General features: G+C 44.6%; 1 protein-coding gene across 5 annotated transcripts in view; it reads right to left on the bottom strand.

Moving 5' to 3' along the window:
• Positions 1–23328, bottom strand: part of ARL14EP (ARF like GTPase 14 effector protein) — a 153150-nt gene that overhangs the window by 71084 nt on the left and 58738 nt on the right. For 2 of the 5 annotated variants that reach the window (XM_069623531.1, XM_069623530.1), the window contains one exon: positions 5062–5135. The exons of 2 other annotated variants lie outside the window; for them this stretch is intronic. The gene's annotated coding sequence lies outside the window, so the exon portion shown is untranslated. Of the gene's footprint in view, positions 1–5061; positions 5136–7509; positions 7589–23328 lie in introns of all 5 variants that reach the window. One more of the 5 variants, XM_069623534.1, reaches the window with a different exon arrangement.

Genomic DNA, 23328 nt, shown 5'->3' with positions numbered 1-23328 from the left:
CATGATATTTCCTATGGCATGTTTGTGCAATTGTAACACCCATTTGATATGCAAGTCAGCACAAATAATACTCATTACTCCAATCGAACTTAAACAGTGTTCTTGGAAATTAAAGTGCATAATGCATTCCATAAAATTATAGGGTAGATGCGGCTATTAAAGTGCATAGTGCAGCAATAATTAAAATATATAATCTATTTGACACTATAACAGAAGTGTTATCTATTATTTATATACACACAGAAAAACTGTTTTAAAATGGATGTTATGATTAAGATGCTCTAATAAAAACCTATGCAATTCAGTGAGAAAACATAGGGACATTATGGTTAAGTTGCAATAACAAAAACCTATCAAATTCATGGAGAAAAAATTGTTAAAGGGACGTTATGGTTGCAAGTAAAATTGACAAACCCAAAATATTTGCCAGTTGTGGTAAGCTATGCAACCATAACTCGCGCCACTGCCATGAATTGCTAACACAAACTCCCAGGACATCAAAGATGACATCACAAATGACATCAATAACATTGCATATGATATTTCTACTGCGTAATAATGGAAATGGAACACCGGTATAAGTGGTACCGTTTACAGTCTCATTTACAACATATCAAAGGTTATCAGTAGCCTTGTAATAAACTACTCCACGACACATAAAAAGGAGCCTATTGAAAAAGAAACTTTGTAGTGAGGTTTTTTGTGGAGACAGCAATGAAATGTTACATAAAGAGAAACAATGAAAGCAGTATGGATCATAGAACTAAAGTACTCTTAAGATGTTATGTTTAGGTAGTATAATGATAAATCGAAGCACATCACATTCTTAAGACTGTGCTCACTGGCTAGGGCCGAAAGCCCGATTTAGTGGGCCCGAAAGACATGTACAGTGGCCACGTCCATGTGGCCACCTAGTGGGTCCAAAAGAAACATACCGGTAGAACATGTACAGTGGACACGGCCAAAGGCTGTGGCCAGGGCTAGTGGCCCGTAAAAATAGTATGGTTTAACAAAAACCTTGAAATTCATTGAAAAAAACCTTAGTCAAGGTGCAGTAAATTTGCACAGATTTAACGCAACCGAACCCTTGAAATTCTGAGGATTTGTGAAGTCATGATCCGCTTAACTCGGCGCCTTCCTTTTGAAAAGCCCATGAGTACATACATATTGTAAGAGAAGGGATCCACAATGACATACAAAATGGCATTATGGGGGGACATCAACAGTAATGTGCAGAGTTACGATGGTCACGACTTCCCACATCTGCTGAATTTCAAAGGTTTTGTTGTGTTAAATCTGTGCAACTTAACTGTATCTTAACTAAGGTTTTTTCAGTGACTATAACAATGGGCTCTAGAAGCCTTGCGTTTATGCCCACCATGTAAATGAAGTTACAATCTACATTAGCTCCAATTTTCACTGAATAAAATAGCTTTTATTGAAATTACATACATCACATTATGACCCTGCGCCAAATCTCACTCCCACATACGCTCAAGACTTACTGCTTCTAGATTAGCTACTTTGGTGATTGACCGGAATTGATACATTAAGAATAAAAGCAACATGATAGTAGGATCATGACATTTAATACCTGAAATGCCAGGGTTCATAGCCAGGAGTCCAAGGAGATGTAGAAGATTGAGCTAACTGAGAATATATGTAGTAGCCTTCTGTTGTCAAGCCTTGCAAAATCTTTAAAAACAATGGAGTAACTCAGTTCATCTATTCGACATTGGAGAAATGCACTAAACTCACAAACTGCATGGCAATTTTCTTTTTAATGAAAAAACATTGTGCCTACCTGAAGAAACCTTACTAGTACTGTTTAAGTGCATGTTCCTACCAGTTAGAACTAACAGCCTAGATTTTTTAATATCAAAATTAGTGTGAATATATTGGCAAGTACATTTACTGGAAAAACATGGCAACACATGAAACATGATGTATGCAAAAATCTACAGATATTGATCACAGGCAAAAACTGTCGCCTGTAAGTTTAGTGTTGCGCAGGTTGCCGAAATCCTTTGTCAAGTCTATATCTGTAATTTACTCTTAATAACAATGTAAGTTGTTACACAGCGCTTCATTCCGGATTCTTCCTGCTTGCGATGTGATGGCTTAAATTTCCCACTTAAAAAAGCGCTCAAGTTATCAATGACAAAGTATGAAAGGCTGCTATGACCCAGCAGGCGGCTCAAACATAAAGTAAACGTTTGCCTAATGTGAGGCGAACACTCGGGAGCGGTCTTGAGAACTGGGGTATGTATGTGCAACATATGAAATCTTATGTTCCCTGCACAGCAAAAGTATGGGCAGCCATGTAGCACAAAGACACAAGAAGAAACATGGTGCATCCTGTAATGCAGTAAACTTGGGATGTATTGTATCAAACTGGGCTTTTACACAGCAAGCCAGTATTAATACCATCTACCAGTTTTGCATGAGATCTGATCAAGACTAATGTGGGATATTTCAACCCATGCCAATGCACCCTACTACACCCATTTGCCAATGGGGGAAAGAAACTGCCAAAAATGGAGACGATAACCCCTGTGCGCGCCAAATCTGCAAAACTGTGCATGGTTCATAAATCACCAAAGCCTGCACACCCTGCCACACTTGCAGGCAAAGTTGATGTCAAAACAGAACTCCCTGCAGGAGAATGCCATGGGGTGCTGTTACCTGTCACATGAAGCAAGGCCACAAAAGTGGGCTAAAGTCCAAAAAATGCCCTTAAATACAGGTTCCTAATCAATGGCAACCTTCAAAGTGCTGTTCTGGTGCTAAATTCAGTCATTTCCCCTGTGAATTATTGAAAGGAAAAGTGTGCTCAAATCAGATTCTCCAGGCAGTCAGAGGAATCCAGGCCTGACTGACTGACAGCTGTATAAGACAATTAGCTGTCAAACCCAGTTTAAATGTGTTTCTTTTTCCTGAAGAAGTGCAAAATTCGCCTGTTTAAAGCATTTTTCTGTGGAGGGCTTAATTCATTTAAAATGTCAAAATCTATTATAAACTCTGTTAATTTTATATCTTTTAAATTAAAGATTGTAGGTGAATCTTACAGTAACCCAGTGGAAGTAACTGATTAATTATGATTGGACAGTGCCTAGCCTGAGAAGGCTTGACACTTCAGTTGGCACTCCATTGATGCAGGAAGCCTTAATGGTTTTCGCATAATAGACTTCATTAGACATTCATCTTTTGGCTGAGCCAAGAACAAAGGACAGGCTCTGCTGGGGAGGGGCAAGATGCTTCCGTCTACACCCACCCTGATCAAAGGGATCTGACAGCTGTTTGTTGAAAGGAGAGAAAGAAAAAAAAACTGCTGGAACTTTTTGATGTTAAACCTTTATTTGTGGTTAATTTTTAAAACTCTAACTGTGCAACCGGAAGAAGGATAAATCTGAAAATTGGTAGATGTTAACCCAATTTCAGGCTTTTGCTTTAAAGACATTGATTAAACCTGTACCACTTAAGGACCCAAAGTTACGAAAAAACTCTCATGGTAGCAGAACTATTAATGTTGCAAGCCTAAGATTGTATGGCCATGATCCACTGATAAGCGCCCAGAGATGTACCGAATTAGAAATTATTAATCCAAACTGTTATGATTAAAATTGAGAAAATTCTACAGAGTGAGAAAGACGGCTCGCACAGAGATGGGGATTGAATGTGAATATAGTCCATCAAATATGAAATGTATATGTCTGATTTTATTAGGGAACATCATTTTAGAAATGTACATTTGTGCAAAAGTTAAGTTTTGGTCAAAATCAATCTGGGAGTTCCTAAATTCCATCATAAAGATGACAGCTCTGTTCTGACTGCCAACCAAAACCAGGCAAGTGCCTGTGGCCACTCACAGCCGTGGGGGGGTGTTTTTTAATTGTGCCCACACCATAAACTTGGTGATGTCGTCATTTCAAAGTATAAATATAGGAACTTCACTCCACATAGGACACACTGCTTCCAGAACACATCCAGATTTCCACGCAGTGTCTTGTTCCTGACTTCTTCATCTTGTTCAGAAACTCTTAACCTGGCAACTGACTCCAGATTTCTTTGCAGAATGCAGGCCTAAGCATTGCTGAACTCTTTTTAGCTAGGCCCAAATTCAACCATCCCAAAACTTTACAGAATAGTTCTGATTGGCTTGCCATCATTAAGGCTTGCACGCTGAAACTTGCATCCCGCTATCTACCGTGTCCAGTGACCAGAAGGGCCCATCCAATCCAGTCTGAGGTGCAGTCCAAAATTGACCAGAACCGCACCACTGATCCAAGCCCTCCAGAAGTGCCCTGCTGCCAGTAGACCTGACCTGATCCAAGATCAGAACCTTGACGGTCCATTTTAATAACAAGGGACTGCAAGTATTAATAGGAAGATCAGTCACCCATAGTATATTTGCATTGTTTTATCCCATCTCATCCCATCTTTAAATTCAGAACCCTTGTATTGTCAAAACCATTCTTGCGCTGATCTTCCTTCTTTGTTTTACCATACCCGAAGTAATTAGTGAATTTGAGTAAAGTAGATCCCAGAAAGAAATCGAGTATCCACCATGTGAAGGGTTGCGCTTGCCACATAACCGTGAAGATTCATTTGTGGCATTCTCTTTTTCACAGTCATAAATATAGTGTACAAGAAAAGGAAAAAAGACCGAGAATGAGACTTCGCCCAGTTTTAAGAAAATACTATTTAATGCGTGGAGGTGCCCTTTGTGATGACATGTGTTTCGGTCCCTTAATAGACCTTTCTCAAATCAGGGCTGATTATAATAAATATACAGTAATCAAGTGCCAAAAATAACAAAAAGACATTATGTTATATTGTACCTTAGCAAAGAAATTAACATAGAACAAAGAAACAAGTCACATATCCAATTCATACAAAAGCAAAACAATAATGCAAAAATAAGATGACAGACAAATAGGTGGGGGATTGGGAGGGACAGGAAGGGTCAAGAGAGGGGCATAAAAGGCTCAGTTAGTTAATGCTTTGTCCATTATCTCATAATACCTTCTTACAGTGTATGGTAAGTAATAGTTGTGTTACCTCTTATTCTTTGAACGGCCCCCATTATTTTAGCTTTTGCAGAGAATATCCGCTTCCATTAACAGGTTAGATCCCTTTGAAGAAATGACAAATTACAATTAACTAAGGCATTCTGCAGATGCCGCTCGGCATTGTGAGTCTAATGTAATGGGCAAAGTTCCACCCAAGGTAATGAGCATCTTAATCCAGTTTCCTAGTTCCCAGTTAGTATACATAATTAGGTTTCCGTAAAGATTAGTAGATGTTGCCAGTGGCTTTTTAAGAATCCCATATTTAATAGTTGTGTGCTCACAATACTATTTCAGTTATATAGATTAAATCTTAGTATTCCGCCAGACTTGAGCCAGCGTGCTATTTAAAGATGCAGCACACACGGTGCTCGCGGTCTTTCATTACATTGAAATCATAAAGAGAAAAACCGCCGCACTTCTGAGACGGTCTCTCACCTGAAACTGCATGAATCGCGTATAATCGCGTGCCGAGTGTCCGAAGGGGGCGTCCGAAGGCGTCCCCTTCGTTGTTAAACTAAGAGTGAGTCCGTTCTCTAATTTTGGGACCATTGTTGTTACAGTATCGAAAGCAGCGGCCATTACTAAATAGAAGAAGTGGTGTGCTTCATGTATTACTCGACCTAGTCCATTTAAGGAACTAGGTCATTTAGGTGCTTGTTAGAGAGTACTAATTATTTAGATTCAAATCATCTCGAATTCCACCGATCATGTTTGTTTATAAAAACGATCTGCGTATTGTAGTAAGTCAAATTTAATTGCTTGTTCAAATATAGTCTGTGATAGTTGCTTGGGTGATGGCTGCCTACTGCAAGGAAACGTGATTTTGTGCCAAATGTTTATAGGGGTGGTCTCCTATATCTTAATCAATTATCAACGCTTGCAAGCATAATCACAGTCTGGAGCACGATTGGATGCAAAAATGCCCCTTAGTATAGTTAGTTGCCATTGGTGAAACCAGGCCAAAAGTCTTGAGCATATTCTTTGGTGACATAAGTGTATACAGAGGTTTTATCTAAAAACTGGGCGCAGTCTCATTCTCAGTCTTTTTTCCTTTTCTTGAATACTTTGAGTGGTTTTTTTTCTTGGCTTTACCACTAACCGTCTGAGACGCGACCTTACAGAAAAACCTTGGAAAGCAAACATTTGTCTATTTTATATAATTGAAGTGAAACTAAGATGTTGCCATGTTAGACCTGACCGACCTAGCCAAGAATTCTTAAACTTCATAAATATAGTGTAATCAACCAATCTGTCATTTTTAAAACCGAGTTTCTGTTTTCATTTTCGCGCCTAGTTTGCAAAAACGCCTCTCACTAACACCTCTATAACTTCTTCAATTTAAAAGATAGAAACGAAACTCCAACTCTCAGTGATACCCAAGATCCTTAGCTACACCCCCAACCAACCAGACATCAGGGAACAGTGTATTTGGCCCGTTTTAATCAAAAATCGCATAGGGAGATTTTGCCGCGAATTGGCAGTTTTCAAAAGTTTACACGCGTCTTTTTCCCATTTAAAGTGTTTCTTCAGTCCCATCCTAATCTAAAGTGTGTACTGTTGTTTATCTTGTAGCCCATCTGTGTTAGGACCTGTGTAGTGTTGTTTTCCTAAGAATTTCTCCATTTAAGCATTTTTGCAACCTTTTGCATTGTTTCACAAAGCCATTTTCACCTGTCATTTTAAAAAAGTGTCCATTTCCAAAAACGGTTTTCTCTCTCGTTTGGGGAGGGAAGATTGCACTCTAGACATTGTCTTTCATTCCTGAATACCTGCCGATTACTTACATCTGTGTAGGATTGCACATTTGTACCTTAACGTACTTTGCAGGGGGAATATTAACCTAAAAGCTATCTGTTCACAAACCAAAAAACTGTTCTTTTTCCTGTTTTCTATTCTACATTAATATAAGTGAATTCAATTGCTTTCCTTATTTTCTGAATTGTACTGTCACCCCTTGGTGATAGCTGTTATATATATATATATATATATATGTGACAGCTATCACCAAGGGGTGACAGATTGGTTGATTACACTATATATATATATGATTTGAATATTAAATCAATAAATACATATTTACCTTTACAAACTAGCCCGATTCCTGATTCAGTGTGACCTGGGGGGTATTTTGAGACGGGTATGGTATGAGTGGTATATCATTCAGATTATTGAATTTATAGACACAAATAAGTATTTCATTGCGCACTACATGATAGGCGAGACCTGGGAGTGTGCCTGATTGAAATCCTTATCACTAAGATGTTATCCCACCAGCAACCTAGCTTCCCTCAAATGTTTGCTGGGATATTACCAAGAAATTGTAAAACTTCCATTGCACACGCACTGGTCATGACCACATATGTGCTAATACTATGAAATGATGTAACCAACTTGGAACTGGACTGAACAAAAACAGCATACGGTTTTAGTGACTTACCTGTAACAATTGTTCCCCAGATTGGTTCTGGCATGGATTCACATGCTCATGAATATTCACGGTCTTCAGGCTGGGAATCCTTGGTAAAAGAAAAAACAGTTTCACTTTCACTTCCAAACTGTATTTCTCCTCTAAATCAATCGCTGTCCTCTGGGTCATACTGCTCCCCTCTCCCTAAGCTCCACCCCTGGTGCCCATCTTCAGATTTGGTAAGCACGTAAAGTGGCAGCATGAACCAAGAAAGTCACAGAGGGGACAGAGGGAGGGTTTGCATGTGAATCCATGCCAGATCCATGCGGGAGAATATTTACAGCTATACAACAAACCTTCTCCAGCATGGGGTCTGGCATGGATTCACATGCTCATGAATAACGATTATACAGCAGTAAATATACACAACCACTTAAGGTGGCAAGGCCCAACAGAAGCAATAACACTCACTTCTGGAACAGACTCACCTCAAACAAACAGGTAGTGGAGCACCGCTTGGCCGACTCGGGACTCCTCCCTGTAATCCCTGTCAACACAGAAGAACCTCATGAAGGTGTGCGTGGACCTCCACGTAGCAGCCCTGCAGATGTCGAGCAGGGGCACACCAGAGAGAAATGCCATTTTTCCTGCAATGCCATTGGTGGGATGGGCTCTCGGCCTGCATGGCAGCGACATGCTCACCAGTCGATGACAGTGCATGGCACAGCCGGAGAGCCAACTGGAGATGGAAGCCTTCAATAAAGCCTTTCCATGATTTACAGGTCTTCAAAAAGGTTTTAGTACGTGCCCGTAGCACTTCAAGGGACGAGCGGCGTCCAGCAAATGGAAGGCCCTTTCCGCCGGCAATGACAGATTCGGAAAGAAGACGGGTAACACCAAAGGCATGCTGAGGTGGAATTTCAAGGCACCTTTGGTATGAAGGTGGGGTGTGTACGCAGTCCCATCCTGGAAGCGTGGACATACAAGTAAGGCTGCTTGCAAGACAGGGCCTGAATCTGCCCTCCAGGCCGAGGTGATTGCTTGAAAAGCGGTCTTCCAAGAGAGAAACTTGAGCAGACCTGATGTATAGGTTCGAAAGGCGCTCCAATGAGTTTAGTTAGCACCACATTGAGCTCCCAAGCCAGGAGAGGAGCCTTCACTGGCGGGAAAATCCTGAAGAGTCCCTTGAGGAACTCCTTGACTAGTCTGTGAGACCACAGCAAAGGTCTGCCTGGAGACTGGATGCACCTGGATATGGAGGTGGGATGCACCTGGCTAGAGGCATGAGCCAGTCCCGCTTTGGCCAAAGAAAGCAAGTATGGTACAAGTTGAGGGGCTGTGATCCGTAGCAGGATAATCTTCTGAGTCCTGCACCACATGGAGAAGCGTTTCCATTTATGCCAGTAGCACTTCAACGTTGATGAAGCCCTGGCTGTCGGGAAGAGTAGATCCCCCCCAAATTCTAGGGCTGCCGAGCCATGCCCTCAGGTTCAGGGACTCTAGGTCGTGATGCAGAATCGCCCCCCCTTCCCTGGCGAGAAGATCCGAGGACAGTGGTAGCCTGATGGAAGAGGCCACTGAGACGCAGCTGGTCCCGATACCAGATTTGTCTCTGCCATGCTGGGGTGACGAGTATCATCCTGCAGTGGCACTGTCGGAGTGTGTTGATCACAGGAGGACAAGCGTACAGGAACCATCCCTCCAACGGGAACGAGAAGACATCCCTCATGCTCCTATATTGAGGGAACCTGCTGGAGAAGCTCTGGCGCTTGGTGTTCACTGCCGTCGCGATTAGATTGAAATGGGGCTGCCCCCATTTCTTTAACAAAAGATTTACCTGGTCCTAGCAAAAGCTCCCACTCGTGGCAAGAACACATTCCCCTGCTGAGCGAGTCTGCGGTGGTGAAACGGAACGAGGAACATGCCTTGATGAATGGCCCATCGCCACAAGCCCTGGGCCTCTTTGGAGAGTGCCGGTGAGCGGGTACCCACTTGTTTCCGGATGTAGACCATAGTGGTGGTGTCTGAAGATCCTCACCACCTTGTCCTCCAATTACGGCAGAAAAGACTGGAGGGGCCAGAATACGTCCCGAAGTTCCAGGACGTTGATGTGGAGGTCCTTTTCTTCCTGTTGCCAGAGGCCTCTGGCATACAACAGTCCGGTACGGACTCCCCATCCCTCTAGAAAGGCGTCCATGGTGACAGTCTCCTGATAAAGAGGAACTTGAAAAGAGTGCTCACTGGATTGGATGCTGCGAACACCCCACCACCGTATCGCCCGACAGAACTCCTCGTTGAAGGAGATCTTGTCTGTAAACTTCCGACACTTGCATTATCCTAGCATTCAGGAACTTCTGGAGAGGTCTCATGAGCAGTCTGCAGAGGCGAACGAGGCTGATGCAGGAGGACAACATGCCCAGAAGCGACTTGATGGAGCACGCCATCACCTTCTGGGCCGACAAGCGCTGCACCTTGCCTTGTATGGTATGGTTCTCACCCTCTCCTCCGAGGGAGACGTCAAACACGTCACCATGTTGAGTCGTGCACCTAACAAGTGCGTACCGAGATTAGGGGTGTCACGGTATTAGTTTTATGACGGTACGATAACCTTCTTGCCAAGTGACGGTATATCATGGTTATCGCGGTATAGCAGGTGGAGTTAACCAATCTTAACAAATATTTCCTAAAAGGTCATAAATTGTCAGATTTATCATCACAAACAAAACCAGGCACCCAGGGCCAGAATTGTGCTTTTCAACATACTTTCCACTGAAATGCCACCCCTTGCTTCCACCAAACACAAACACATGTGTGGAGAGGAGGAGGGAGGGGGAGCCCTGGTGCGACTGGCAAAGCAAACTGAATAGCTTTTCTTAAGTGGTTATTGTGGCTTTTAGCTCCCCCACTGGCTACTGGTGAAGATGAACATGTTGCCATCTTTATAACCTGCATGCCACAGATCAATGGAGGCTGATGGTAGTATAAGCTTGTGCGCATACACACACACGCACACACACACACACGCTCCCTTTACGTTACAGCCTTTAGTTTACTTGCGGGCCCAAAGGTGTTCATGTAATCACGGACATGTTACCCTTTGGTATGGCAGCAGGGATTACCCACAGAGATGAGTGAATTTCGCAGTGCGACTTATTATATGTAAATTCAATGATAGAACCAGGCAAATACCCCATTGTCATATGTTTAGCAAACATTATCCATTATAAATATTTAAACCCCAAAGCCACCAAACTAAAGTGAAACCTTTTGTTTCTTGCCACTGTATTTATTCTTCCTATTGCTAACATATTGATTTTGTGTCAGGCACGTGTGGTTTATGGAATGTCATTAAAAACTGCTCCAACTGAAACTACTTGGCAGATGCCACATCCAACAGTGCAAGACCAAGACTGTGCAGAACTTGCTTACTGCAGCCTTTCCAAATCAGATTGAAAAGCACACTTAACGGTATAAACGGTATACCGGTATAAACAATGTGACGGTTATTATTGTTCAATTGAGTGGTTCACGGTATCGTTAACGGTATACCGTTATACCGTTACATCCCTAACCGAGATGGCTTCAAGCAAGACTTTGGATAGTTTATGGAGAACCCCAACATCAGCAGACATACGGTCTTCGACGAGTGCTCGCTTGCCATAGATTGTGAAGAGGAACGCACCAGCCAGTCATCCAGGTAGGGGTATACGTGGATGCCTTGCATACGAAAATGTGCCGCAGCCGGGTCCAGGCACTTCGTAAACACCCTTGGGGCAGACTTCAGGCCGAAAGGCAGCGACTTGAACTGGTAGTGCGGACCTTGAACTACGAATCGCAGGAACTTGAGGTGCTTCTTGTGAATGGGGATGTGGAAGTAGGCGTTCTTCAGATCCGACAACGTCAGAAAATCTCCTTGTTCAAGCTTGTCGAGCACATGTTGTAATGGGACTATCCGGAACATTCGGGACTTTAAGCACTTGTTGAGAAAACGCAGATCATGACTCTTGGAACAAATCACATAAACAGTCAACTGGACAATATACTTTTGGTGAATAGTGAAACACTTATCCTAGGTGCAGAAAAAACCTATAACTACTTTCGTCATAACACAAAGTTATACCAGGTGAGTAAAACCTAAGGAGGTAATTATACCATTACAGATGCTTTTGAAATCAGGGAACCCCAGATTGAGGTAAGCAATAACTCTGGCAACTTATTTTGGATGGCACACAAGGTAAGTAAAACCTACATACTTTAACTTCACAATGAAGGGAAAAGTAAAACCCAATGTCACACTTTACTAAATAGTTCTTCTAGGTAGTCAACAACCTAATGTAGACTTATTAAGGACAGGCTAGCAGCAAGTCAAGGGAAGCAAGACCCAGTTGGGGGACACTCATACAGTTATCCTACAGGAGTAATCTGGTGAAACCCACACATTACCTTTGTAAAGAGGCACAACCTAATCACAGGAGGGTAAAATACCTTCACGTCTACTTTCTACTAGACTGGCAAAACAGTAGCTAAGGAAGAAAAGATGTTAACCATACATTTAAGAATAGTGCATCACACATTCAAAATCAGTAAGAACGTTTGTAACTGTTCACTCTTAGAATTACAGTTACGAACCAACTCTTTACAAGTAAGTTCTAGCCAGAAGTCCCAATCCCTTCAAAGTCTTTCCCTTATTCTTGGAGTATGGGTGTTCTCAGTGGCAGAAGGGGTGGGAGGTCACTAGGACTAGTGGCCAACAGGCAGTGTTAGAAGAAGGTTTTTAGTAGCAAAAGTCAGAGTTTCCTTAGGAAAAACTGGCAAACAGGTGAGTACTTTACTTTAGAGTTAGAAGAGGGTCCAGGGGCTTCACAGAAGACACCCCAGCAGGATTCTAGCAGTGGGACTGGGTGCACTGGACGAGGGATCTCCCAATCACAGAAAACACCCCAGGACTACACAGAAATCCCAAAAGGCTTAAAGTAAATATATACACAAGCCAACACAGTACCTCAGCAATGAAGAAGAGATTGCAGCACGAGAACTTCAGGGACTGCAACCAAATACCCGGTCAATGGATTCCTTGTCCTGGAGACTGAACACAAGACCTCAGAAGGGACTTTGCAGCAGGGATCAATGCAGAAGGCTCTTTGCAAGATTTCTCTCGCAGCTCAATGCGGTTCTGTGGATTTGGCGCCTTTTCAAGGAGCACAAAAGAAAACAAAGTCGCGGTTGAATTCTCGTCATTTTAAAAAGGTCCAGCACTGTTGTGCGGGGACTTTTCGGAGTCGATTCGTGTCTCTGGAGATGCACCAACATGCCCACAAAGTTTCTGCGAGATTCGCAATTCGGAAGACCGTGCATCGCACAATGGCTGGGGATCCCAGGGTATTGGGGTACTGGAAGAACGCAAGGTCGCAGCAACCCGTGGGATGGCTCAAAATGCAGGTTTTCTTGAGTCTGGTGGGTCTCATCAGGCTCTGAGTTCGGGTCATCGTTTCCGGAGTGCCCGGGTCGATTGGAAGGAAGGGTTGCAGCAGGCTCAGGTTACAAAGCAGGCTCTCCGGTCGTTGGAAATCGTCTCCGCTGCTTTTCCTTCGTCATCCTCTTCGGTTTAAGTTCCAGTGGTCGACATGACTTCAGCTTCCAGATTTCTAGTATTTATCAGGAACTACAGCACAACCTCTGCATTCTCTCCCCGCATTTTACAAGAAAGGGGCATCTGGTTGTCCAATCAGGACAGCTAGCGCCCCCACTGGGATTTGTCCCAGTTGAAGCAAGGCGTAAAACAAAGGAGGGGGAAGTTTTGGACTCCTCCCCCACTTCCTGTGCTTACAGACTGACTGGAGCCTGGGCGGCGGTGTCCAGGGGACTCCGGCCGAAGACAAAACTCACACAAAGGAATTTCCCACCCTGGATGTCAGGGGAAGGAACAAGAAACGACAAGAAACACTAAAATGGCAGAAAAAGAAGACGGGCCATTTTGGTAAAATGAGCACCCTTAGGTGCCTTTACTGCAGCTGTGATCACAGCCTGCGGTAAAGGTGCACCAAATTAGTAAAAGGTATCACTGCCACCAGCCATTAAAGGTAATCTTGTCACTAACAGAATTGTTACAGTTTTAGTATGAAAGGGGATACATTTTATCTCCCCAGCACTCCACTTAAGGTGGGGTGTGCTGGTTTCACCTAACAAAATGTAAAAGGGATCCAAAGATCCTTTCTACCCTTGGGAACTGTAGTTCACTAAAGGTTAGAACAATAAAGTTAAATGGGGAGCCCCTAGGCGGCAACACAGCAACAACAGGCACTTATTGCCAATAAGTTGTTAAACATGATAACTTTAAAAAGACTATGGAGAGTCTTAAAAATGACACCCATAAAAAGAGTTAAAGATTAGGTGTGTGGGGAAAAAGGTTCCCACTCACTGAGGTATTAATGAAAAATATCCCACTAGAAAAGCAAAGAGTTCTGGGGTTGAACCAGGAAAGCAAGATTTACCAGCTCTGTAGATATCTTACCCAACAGTACCCCGGTCTGAGTGTCTCCAGCACCCATTTGTCCATAGTGATCTTTTCCCACATGTTGACGAACTTCACCAGCTGGCCTTCGACTGGGGTGCATTGGTTGGGCCCCGAAGCCAGGGCCAGTTGAGGCCTGCTTGGGGGTAGGGGCACTGCCCTGCGGACGGCACCACCGCTAGACTCTGCTGCCTTGAGAGTGCCCCCTATACGCTTGAGTTGAAGAGTGTGGAGGCCGCCTGTATGGGGTACCATAACTGAAGATCTTCCTGGCTTTCCTCTTGAAGAGGAAAAGGACGACGATCTCACTGCTGCAAAGTTCCCAGGGAGTGTGCCGTCTCCGTGTCCGTCTTCATCGCCTGAAAAATAATTGACTGCCTTTCCGGAGAGGTTCTCCCCATCGAACAGCATATCCAGCACCTTGGTCTGAAAGTTCTGGCAGAGGTTTGGAGCCTTCAACCTTGACGGCGCAGACACAACCAGTTTTCCCATCTGGCAAAAACCAGTGTCCGCGATGTCTACCGCCACCGTGATCTGAGGCCACTCCCCCTTCTTGAAAGAGTTTTAGTGCCTCAACTTTCTTGTTTTCAGGCAGGAAGTCCAGGATAGGGCCCAGCTTGTACCAGAGTTCCAGGTCATACCAGAGTTCCAGGTCATACCGGGACAAAATGGCTAGGGCATTCGCTGCCTTGATGGTAGAGGATGCAGTCTAAAGGATCCTCTTGCCCATTGCATCCAGCTTCTTCCCCTCCTGGTCCAGAGGTACCATGGCTGCCAATGACTGGTTCGGCGAGCGTTTCCTAGCTGCAGCCGAGACCACCGAATCCGGCGAAGGCCGAGATCTTAGGCAACTGGGAGCCGAATCCGGCACCCTGTGCTTTTTCTCCAATCTGTCCCGCTTGGTCAGAGCCGTGAACCAATTTTTCATTAGGGCAAGGCCTTCCTCCCAGATGTCTTCCAGGAAGGGAATAGACATAATTGTGTTTCCACTCGATTCGCGTTGTTTGTACAGGAAAACCTCTTTCATAGTCTCCTCAAAAACCAACTGAAACAGTTCAGAAGCCCCTGACATGACCGAATGAAAGGCGCCAAATTCATCCGGTAGGAGGCTCTCTGGGGCTCGTCTGTGTGCAGAGTTTATCCATCAGCCGCAATGAAATAATCGTCCTCGTCAGTGCCTTGTAGCCGTGGTAACTGTCTGTGTCCGTGTCCGGATCCGGTGCTCCAGGAGGAGTCTTCTCGCGACAAGGCAGTGGAGCAGTCAGATGATGCCGAGGACCAGCGCCCCCTTTGGACTTCAGCTTCCATGGGGGGGATGGAAGTTTAACCTCTGAGGCTCCGGTGCCCCATATGAAGGTGTAGGCCCTGATGGAGGCATCCTTTGCTAGATTTCAGTGACCAAAGTGTGTAGGTTAGATAGAATGTCCGGAGACACGTCCCTAGGTCTAGGGGTGAACTGAGCTGATGCGTCTTCCCTTCCGCACAGGGGAAGGAGGTCCCCCTACCCCGCTCCCCCCAGATCCTCCCCCTTTGTGGTCTGAGCAGCATCCATCATGCAGATCATTCTCTCCCTCGTCGGTACTCGAGTGTAGATCTGCTCCGGTCTATCCAAAGTAGCCTGCTGGTCCACATACCTGGGAGTTCCACAGGTGGGACTGTTTCCCTCTCCCTCTCAGGAGGTTGCTGGGTCGGAGCAGCAGCCTGGTCACTTCCCTGGTCCCGGCTCCTTCGCCGTTGCCTCTGCAGCTGTACCTCACATTGGTGGCAAGGACACCCGTGGGGGAGCTGCGACTTCCTTTCTGGACCCGCTCCCTTGTGGTGGCCGTAGTGGTCGTCGTTGACTTAGACGACTAAGTGCTCGTGGCTGCTTTCGTCGACTCTGCCATGGTCAACTCAGTTGACTTGGCATGGTGCAGAGCCTTAGCTGGCTTTGAAGAGTCATCCCCGGAAGAGTTTGGACGGGGTTAAGGAATTACTCTTTCAAAGATGTTCCTTTCATTGGCAGGCTCACCGTGGAGGTTGACCGTGATCGCCCTTTGTCCAAATCGGGAACCGCAGCAACAGCGAACCCAGCGGAGCTAGCGTCACAGAGCTTGGACTTCTCTTGGACCCCGTGAGCGGGCTGACCTCAAAGGATCTCAACCTCCTCTCAGAGTAGAATGCTCCTGGGACCGGCCGGTCCTGGCTGAGGCTTGACCATGACCCGAGGGTGCTTCAGTGGCCTTGCTGGACTTGAGCCACGCTGATAGCCTGGTGTAGAGCTCTTTTTTGGTTTCCTTCGAGAAACAACGGCACACCTTGCATCCCTCCTCATCGTGTAAGCACAAAAGTGATGGGTGGAAGGTTTTGAATGAATCTGAACCACTGGCATTGCTCTGGGCAACCTTCCAACCACCGTTTTTTAGCCCGTCTGCGCCATTGCAAAAGGGGTCCAGCCATATGCAAATCAGTCAGGTACTGCCACCAATGGTAGCAGCCCAGCCCGAACTGCTAGGCCAGGTCCCCTTTGCACAGAAACACAAGCAACTCCCTCCTCATCGTGGTCTGGATGCAGGCAGTATAAGCATTTATGGTAGCGATCCTCCATGAAAATGTTTCTTAATCCACATTTTGTACAGAGTTTGGAGAGGCTTCGACCACCTTCCTTAGTCTCTTCAGTCATGCTGAAAGGCGTGAAGTAGGCCCAAGGCCAGCCCTTCTCTTAACTTCGATGATCCGATGGTGGATGAAGATATTTGCTGGTAGCTGCACCCCGCTGCCGGTCTCTGTCCTTTGTCGAAGACGGTAAAGCAAATTGTAACTATTTTGGAAGAAATTCACAAAAAACACGAAACTAGCTCCGAGAGCAATTTGAGGACTCCGAACACTGAAGCATGCGGTACAAATCTGAAGATGGACACAAGGGGTGGAGCTTAGGGAGAGGACCGTCATTGTGTGGGGGCAGTATGACCCAGAGGACAGTGATTGGTTGAGAGGAGAAATACAGTTTTGAGGTGAAAATGACATTTTTTCGTTTCCCGAGGATTCCCAGCCAGATGACAGGGAATATTTATGACCATGTGAATCCGTGCCAGACCCCGTGCTGGAGAATAAACAACCATTGGCAATGCCAACAGTTTGGGAACAGACGTAGTGATATTAACTGGACATTGATGGTCGCAGGTGCAAAATGGTGGGAGTACCTGGGCATCTAATAACAGTGCCTAACAAATGCCTAATACACACAAGCCAAAACGGTTGGCTTTACCAATGATCGTTTTTAACAGGACTTCAGTGAAGGACATGCATAGTGCTTATAAACCAGGCGGTTGAAGGCAGACCCAATTAGGAAATTTTAGCACCCGGAACGGGGGAACCCGCCAATCATGTGGCTAGAAGCGCAGGCCAAACCCTACAATTTCAGCCCGCGTTCCAAGCCTCCCCTCCACCTGACCTGTTTGTTGCAGCGGTGCAGGTCGCCGCCACCGCAGCTTCCCAGCTTCTCTGGCTGCTATCAAAAGGGAAGAGGGGCTCTGTATCCCTTTCCATGGCGGGCATCTTAGCAGAGTATTTTCAGTCATTGAACGGGACACGTTCAAGTACTGAAAATACTTTTTTTAGCACCCCGGGTTACTGCTTTGGTAACCCGGGAATCTAATGGCGGTAAGCCCCTGTTCCAAGGGCTTCACTCGGGCCGTTAACTTAGGACTACCGGGCCTTTAGCCCCGTTCCAGCCCTTGGAACGGGGGGCTTAACGCCACATTAAGTCAGTAATTCTAAGAAGACTGCTTTGAAAAAACACTGGCCGTGGAGGGGAAGGAACTGGGTGGGAATGGCCAAAGGGATTAGCATGGCCACGGGCAGTCAATGGGTGGTGTGAGGGGTCAGAAATGTGAAGCGGACAACTTGATAAAGGCTTTTCACAAGAAGCCATTTTAAAAGGGTGTGATAAACGCCTCACTTTCACTAACCTAGCATAGGTTTCCCTGCCTATGAAACTAAGACTAAAAGGAAAACACTCCAATACCAAAGCATAAATTGCTAATTAAGTTTCTTGATTAGCAAACAAACATTTAATTAGAAATTTCTACTACGATTTTTAATGTCACCAGACGTTATTTGTACCCAAGACATAAAATAAGCAACAATACAGCATTTTTGTGGACTGCTGAAGTGAGACATTAGCGAGAGTAGTGCCAGTAAAATGTAAAGGTTAGCTACATGAATGGACACAAATAATGAATGGACACAAATAAATAGAAAAGTCATGATAAAAAGTCAAAGCACGACCACATTTAAAGAGGAAATCACGTGCATAGTAAACCCTGTGAAGAATTTTCAATTGGACTAGCCTAAGTCAAGCTGGAATGGCTATCTCACGCAGGGACAAAGGCTTCCCGACAATCTTCCAGTTCCAGTGTACCCACATCATCTTCCCCTTTCTGCTTAAGTTTTAAGACGGAATGAGACTGGAATTTAAGCATAACCTGTAGAGTGACCAAATAGCCCTCTGAGGGATCAACTCATTATTGATGTTGGCCTCTTTCGGGGACTGTGCCGCGAAATCATAGCCACCTCAGAATTGTATGGCAATAGCATGTTTGAACTGTGTATACAAGTAACAATCATATGTTGATAGTGAAAACCATTGTTAGAGCAGTTCAAAGGACAATAAGCATTTCTCAAAAGTATATCATTCAGCAAACAAATGCGTTTGAGTGTCCATCTCCTAGCAACACTGAGCTTACAAATTTCGGGGAGATCTTTATTGCCATATATGGAGGCACTCAAACCCCGGCAGCCGCTTGGGACTTTGGCACTTTTAAGAGTGGAGGAGATTATTACAGTTGCACTCCCTCTCCATTAGCAATTTTGAACTTGCAGTGAACAGGGAAAAGAGGGTGGTGAGACCCCTGAAGGCAAGAGAGAAACGCATGGTGAGCTGTGTTTTCATTGAACGAGGTAATTTAAATAGCAAGCTCTGCTACACAAGAGTACGTTTAATTAGCAAATCTATAGAACTGCATAGCAAATTGCTTTGCAACACTGCTTATTTTATGCCTTGAATACGTAAGGATATCTTTCCCTCACACTTATACATACAACAAAAGCATTCCAGGTAATCTTATCGCGGTTCAATTGAAACAAAATATTAGAACCAAAAATTATTCTAACCAGGGTCGGATCCCCTTGCCCAGGACCAAAGGAGAATTTCCAAATAAACGCTCCAATAAACCAAGTTCATGTCAATAGTCAGATTCTACTTCAAAAGGTGTAACACAAAAATTCTTCTAATAGACAAGTACTGTTTCCAACACAAAGTTCCTTCACTTCTGGAGGGTTTCACTTGGCGTTGCGATTGTATTATAACCCAACAAAGTTCATCATTCTTCCAATGAATATTTCATTACTATTTCTCTTGAGAAAGACAATTACTACACACTTCTTTATACACAACAATGTTTTCGTCAGGTTGGTTTCACCACAGGTCATCAAACACATTAGCGGCGTTGCCACTTTCTTTCCACCACAACCTTTCATCACAGTGCAATACTTCAATGCCTTCTTCCTGGTTTACTAACCTGCCAGGCCTTTCCTACTGTACTCTCCAGCCAGGTTGAACGTCCTAACACTACAAGTACTCAGCGGTATGAACATCGCTAAAATGTCTTCGACTTTAAACCACAGTAAAATTCACAACTTCTTCCATCCATAAGGATGCAACCTGTGCGCCAGATAAGATTTTGAAGTGGGAGTACTTTACAACCTATTCTTTAAAGATGGGAGTAAAATGATTTTTTAAAGAGTACAAAAAGTAAGTCCCATTTCCAGTGGGAGCATTTTATAGGCAAGTAAAAAAAATGGTTATCTGTAAAACAGATTTTTTTCCCAATACTTCTTTAAACCTAGTTATTCATGCACATTAAAAAGAGAATTGTGTACCTCTTCATATCAGGTAGTAATAATAGTAATTCCTGCCTGTGGCACTATGTGTACTACATGTCCAAACATATCCATGGAGCTATTTGGCTGAAAGCATGGGGACAAGCACTTTATGTGTTTCCTATTGGGAGTATTTATACTCCCCATTTTAATTTTTGGGGAGTATTTGCCCACTTTTAGTGAGTAAAAGTGGCTCATACACCCCTTATCTGTAGGGCTGGAAGCAACACCCATTGATGCAGTTTGTTCCAATGATTGTTTGGCCACATGCAATGCAGGTTATGTTCCTCTCCCCTTGAAACTCTCCCCAAGGAGGATTCACTTTCCTGCCAACTCTGGGTTTCTACCATCATGTCAGGTAACTGTTGATTCGAAATTCACCCTCCAAGAAAGCGGTTTCCCCTTTTCCTTCTAATTACCTTTATTGTCTATGAAAATGTTGGTTGTTATCTGATGCAATCATTGCCTCCTTTTTGCTTTAGCAATACTGGTTATAGTTTTGTTCTAATACTGCATCCTCTTTGCTTTGCCAATGGTGACCACTCTAGGTTTAATACTGCCCCCTCCTTCCTTGGGCAATGGTAATTACAGCCCATGTTAAATATCACTCTTTCTTTACTTGGATAGTGATAGTTATAAACGTTCTTTTTTTAGTTGCTCTCAACATGCGTGTTAAGTCAAAAATGCTTTCTATCATTAACTGGGTATTCAAACAGTATGTTTGCAGCTAGCGCTTTGCGACAGAGCACCCCAGGGTCACCTATCCAAGGCCAACTCACTGATAGCTCACTGCGCATCCCCGTTTCCCACTCAGCCACCACTTCTTTCCTCGCCAGACTCGAGCGTCTGACAACTACGATGCAGCTCTGCGTCGCTCCTTCCCCCACATAATCTCACGTTGCTCCTATCGTTTCTCGGTGCTCGCCAGCCACCGGAGACAGACACAATGTGCAGAGAGCTCCTCTCTCCCACAAGGCAACCTGCAACAACAGTGCTTCCCGCTGCACGACCTCTGCAGGTCAGAATTCTCCTGCTCACCACTCTCTCAGCATCATTAACCAACAAAGGCACATCGGTGGTCCCGGCGTCTTCGTTCTGTCCCTGCTATGTGCACCGCCACAGATAACTTCTTCTACTGCTACTCCCTTGCATCTGCACCAGCGGGGGATTTAAATAGCCAAAATTGCTGCTCAGACATAGATTATTAGGAGCATTAGACTGTGCATTGCAGTTCTGTGCCTCTAAGCTCCTCTTCCTGATCCCAGTACCTATGGAATTATAGGACTTTGAGTCTCAAACATTCTCATTCTTCACTTCATTAAATATTTCGTTTTTTGACTTTACCTAACTCGCTCTGTAAAACATGCCTCTAGATAAGAGAATTGAAGATATTAATGTTTGTTTCTTGTTTTCACAGTTTAAACCACCGGATGGCCACTCTACCATGAAAAATGAAAATAAAATAGCCTCTGCCACCACAGCAAAAAGAAAGGGGACTTTACCCTTTTCTATTTCTATGGCAGCAGCGGTAGGAGAGTGCAGAAAGAGTGTGCGATGTCTTGGGGTGGGGGAGGATTGCAGCAGATTCCCTCTTGCGTTCCCACAATCAAGATGTTAGTTCTCAGGGAAGGACCTCGGGTGGCTGGAGAAACGCAGGCCATACACTGTACTTCTCGCCCATGTTTACAGTCACCTAACTGGCTGAGCGCCCTTACCCGCATGCGAATATTCAAAAGTGATTATCGAACCACAGAATATAGATTTGTGGTCTTGAACACCATGCCAACTGCAAAACAAGCTTCAGCACACAGACCAGGATTCGCTAAAACGATGCAAGAATTTTCATGGAATTTTCTGTCTTTCTAGTGTGGACATCGCAGCTGGGAAACAGTTCTTCCCTTCGCACGAAGTAACCTGCATTCCAAAAACAAAAGCCAGCTTACACAAACTATTTCATCTCATCAGCATTATCCCTGCAATAGTAAACACATGTTCAAACAGAATCATTCTTTTCCGTAAACATGCTGGCGACATAGATAGCCTGCTGTTGGGAACGGCACATGAAAAGTCAGATGTCCATTTATCACCCACCCCAGAGGGAGAGGGGTGGATGAAGTTTTACCCTGACCATGTCTTAAACTAAAGCCTCTTTGTTTTACCATGTATGATTTACTAACCACAGATGTTCCCAACTGCCAAAGGTCATTGCCTATGTGCCTTCCCTTCTGAATGGGCCACGTAACTTTTTTGGGAAATCTGTATAAAAGTTGATGAATTTGTGGACTAAACAGAGTGTTCTTGCGAAGCTTATGTTGTTGCGCGCTCTCTCCACTCCAGTGTATTTTTCTAATGCTTGAATAAATGTGTATGCAAAACTGTTACTCTGCGATGGGGTCTCATACTTGGTCTTCTATTCCAGGCGGTAACCCATAGAAAAGAGATTGCAGTATCTCACATTTGTGATTTCCCACAAAATGAGGACCATGAAGGGACGTCTAAGGTGAATCCAGACGGGCTGTGAACCGTGGTTGAAAAAGGGTGACAGACGACCATGGTGCACACTGCACAAGAGGACCGAGTTTTCCCATAGCCATTGTCTATGTCTGACTCCACCAAGTTCCTCGACACGTAGATTTGCCTCGACCGAGGTCCCCGCCTGAAAACAGCTTATTGGCTCCAGAAACGCTAGCGCTGAGTGGGACAAGAGGACGTCGAGATATCTGGTGAGATTGGTGCAGGTCGAAAAAAGGTCAAATGGAATGACCGCGCCCCCCCCCACAACCCCTTTCAACCTGCACTTGCCCTTCCGGGCCCCTCCACCGCACTAGCCTGGCTGGGCCTGCACCCTTGTAGCCCTTCCAGCCCCTTACCTCACGCTTAGCTCGTGGACCATCCTTCCCTTGCACTCTGTGCTTTCCCCTGACTCTGTCCACCTGACCTCCCCTATCATCTGTTTTCCCACAGGCCCTTCCGGACTGACGAACTCCCACCATCCCCCAACTTCCCCTTTCTCATGCACTTCTCTTTACTGCACGTTCTTGCACGGTCCGAATATCACAAGGCCTACTAGGATAGTTTTCGTTTGTCCCCTTTGTTCCCCCACCCTCTTGCCTTGTTGCGCTTCAAAACACATTGTGTATAGGCTCATTATAAATACCAAATAAATAAGATATGTTACAGTATTTTCAGGGACCACTAGTTTAAAATAACCTAGCCATATTGTAACCTTGTGATCACAAGCATATGCAGATGAAATATGGTTAGTGCATGCAATAATATGCAATGTTGTGGTAGAAAGCATTTGGATAAGCTTGTAAGCTTGAGCAACATGTTCCAACCCCTCCTGAAGGATCCCGGGGATGGGAGATTAAAACATTTAAAAAAAATAATAATTAAAAATAAAAGGATTGGGGGGT

This window comes from Ambystoma mexicanum, chromosome 11 (assembly GCF_040938575.1).
Source record: "Ambystoma mexicanum isolate Mex_15411 chromosome 11, UKY_AmexF1_1, whole genome shotgun sequence".
Taxonomy (NCBI): Eukaryota; Metazoa; Chordata; class Amphibia; order Caudata; family Ambystomatidae; genus Ambystoma; species Ambystoma mexicanum.
Note: the sequence above shows the minus strand (reverse complement) of the source record. Positions and strands in the feature narration are given on the sequence as shown.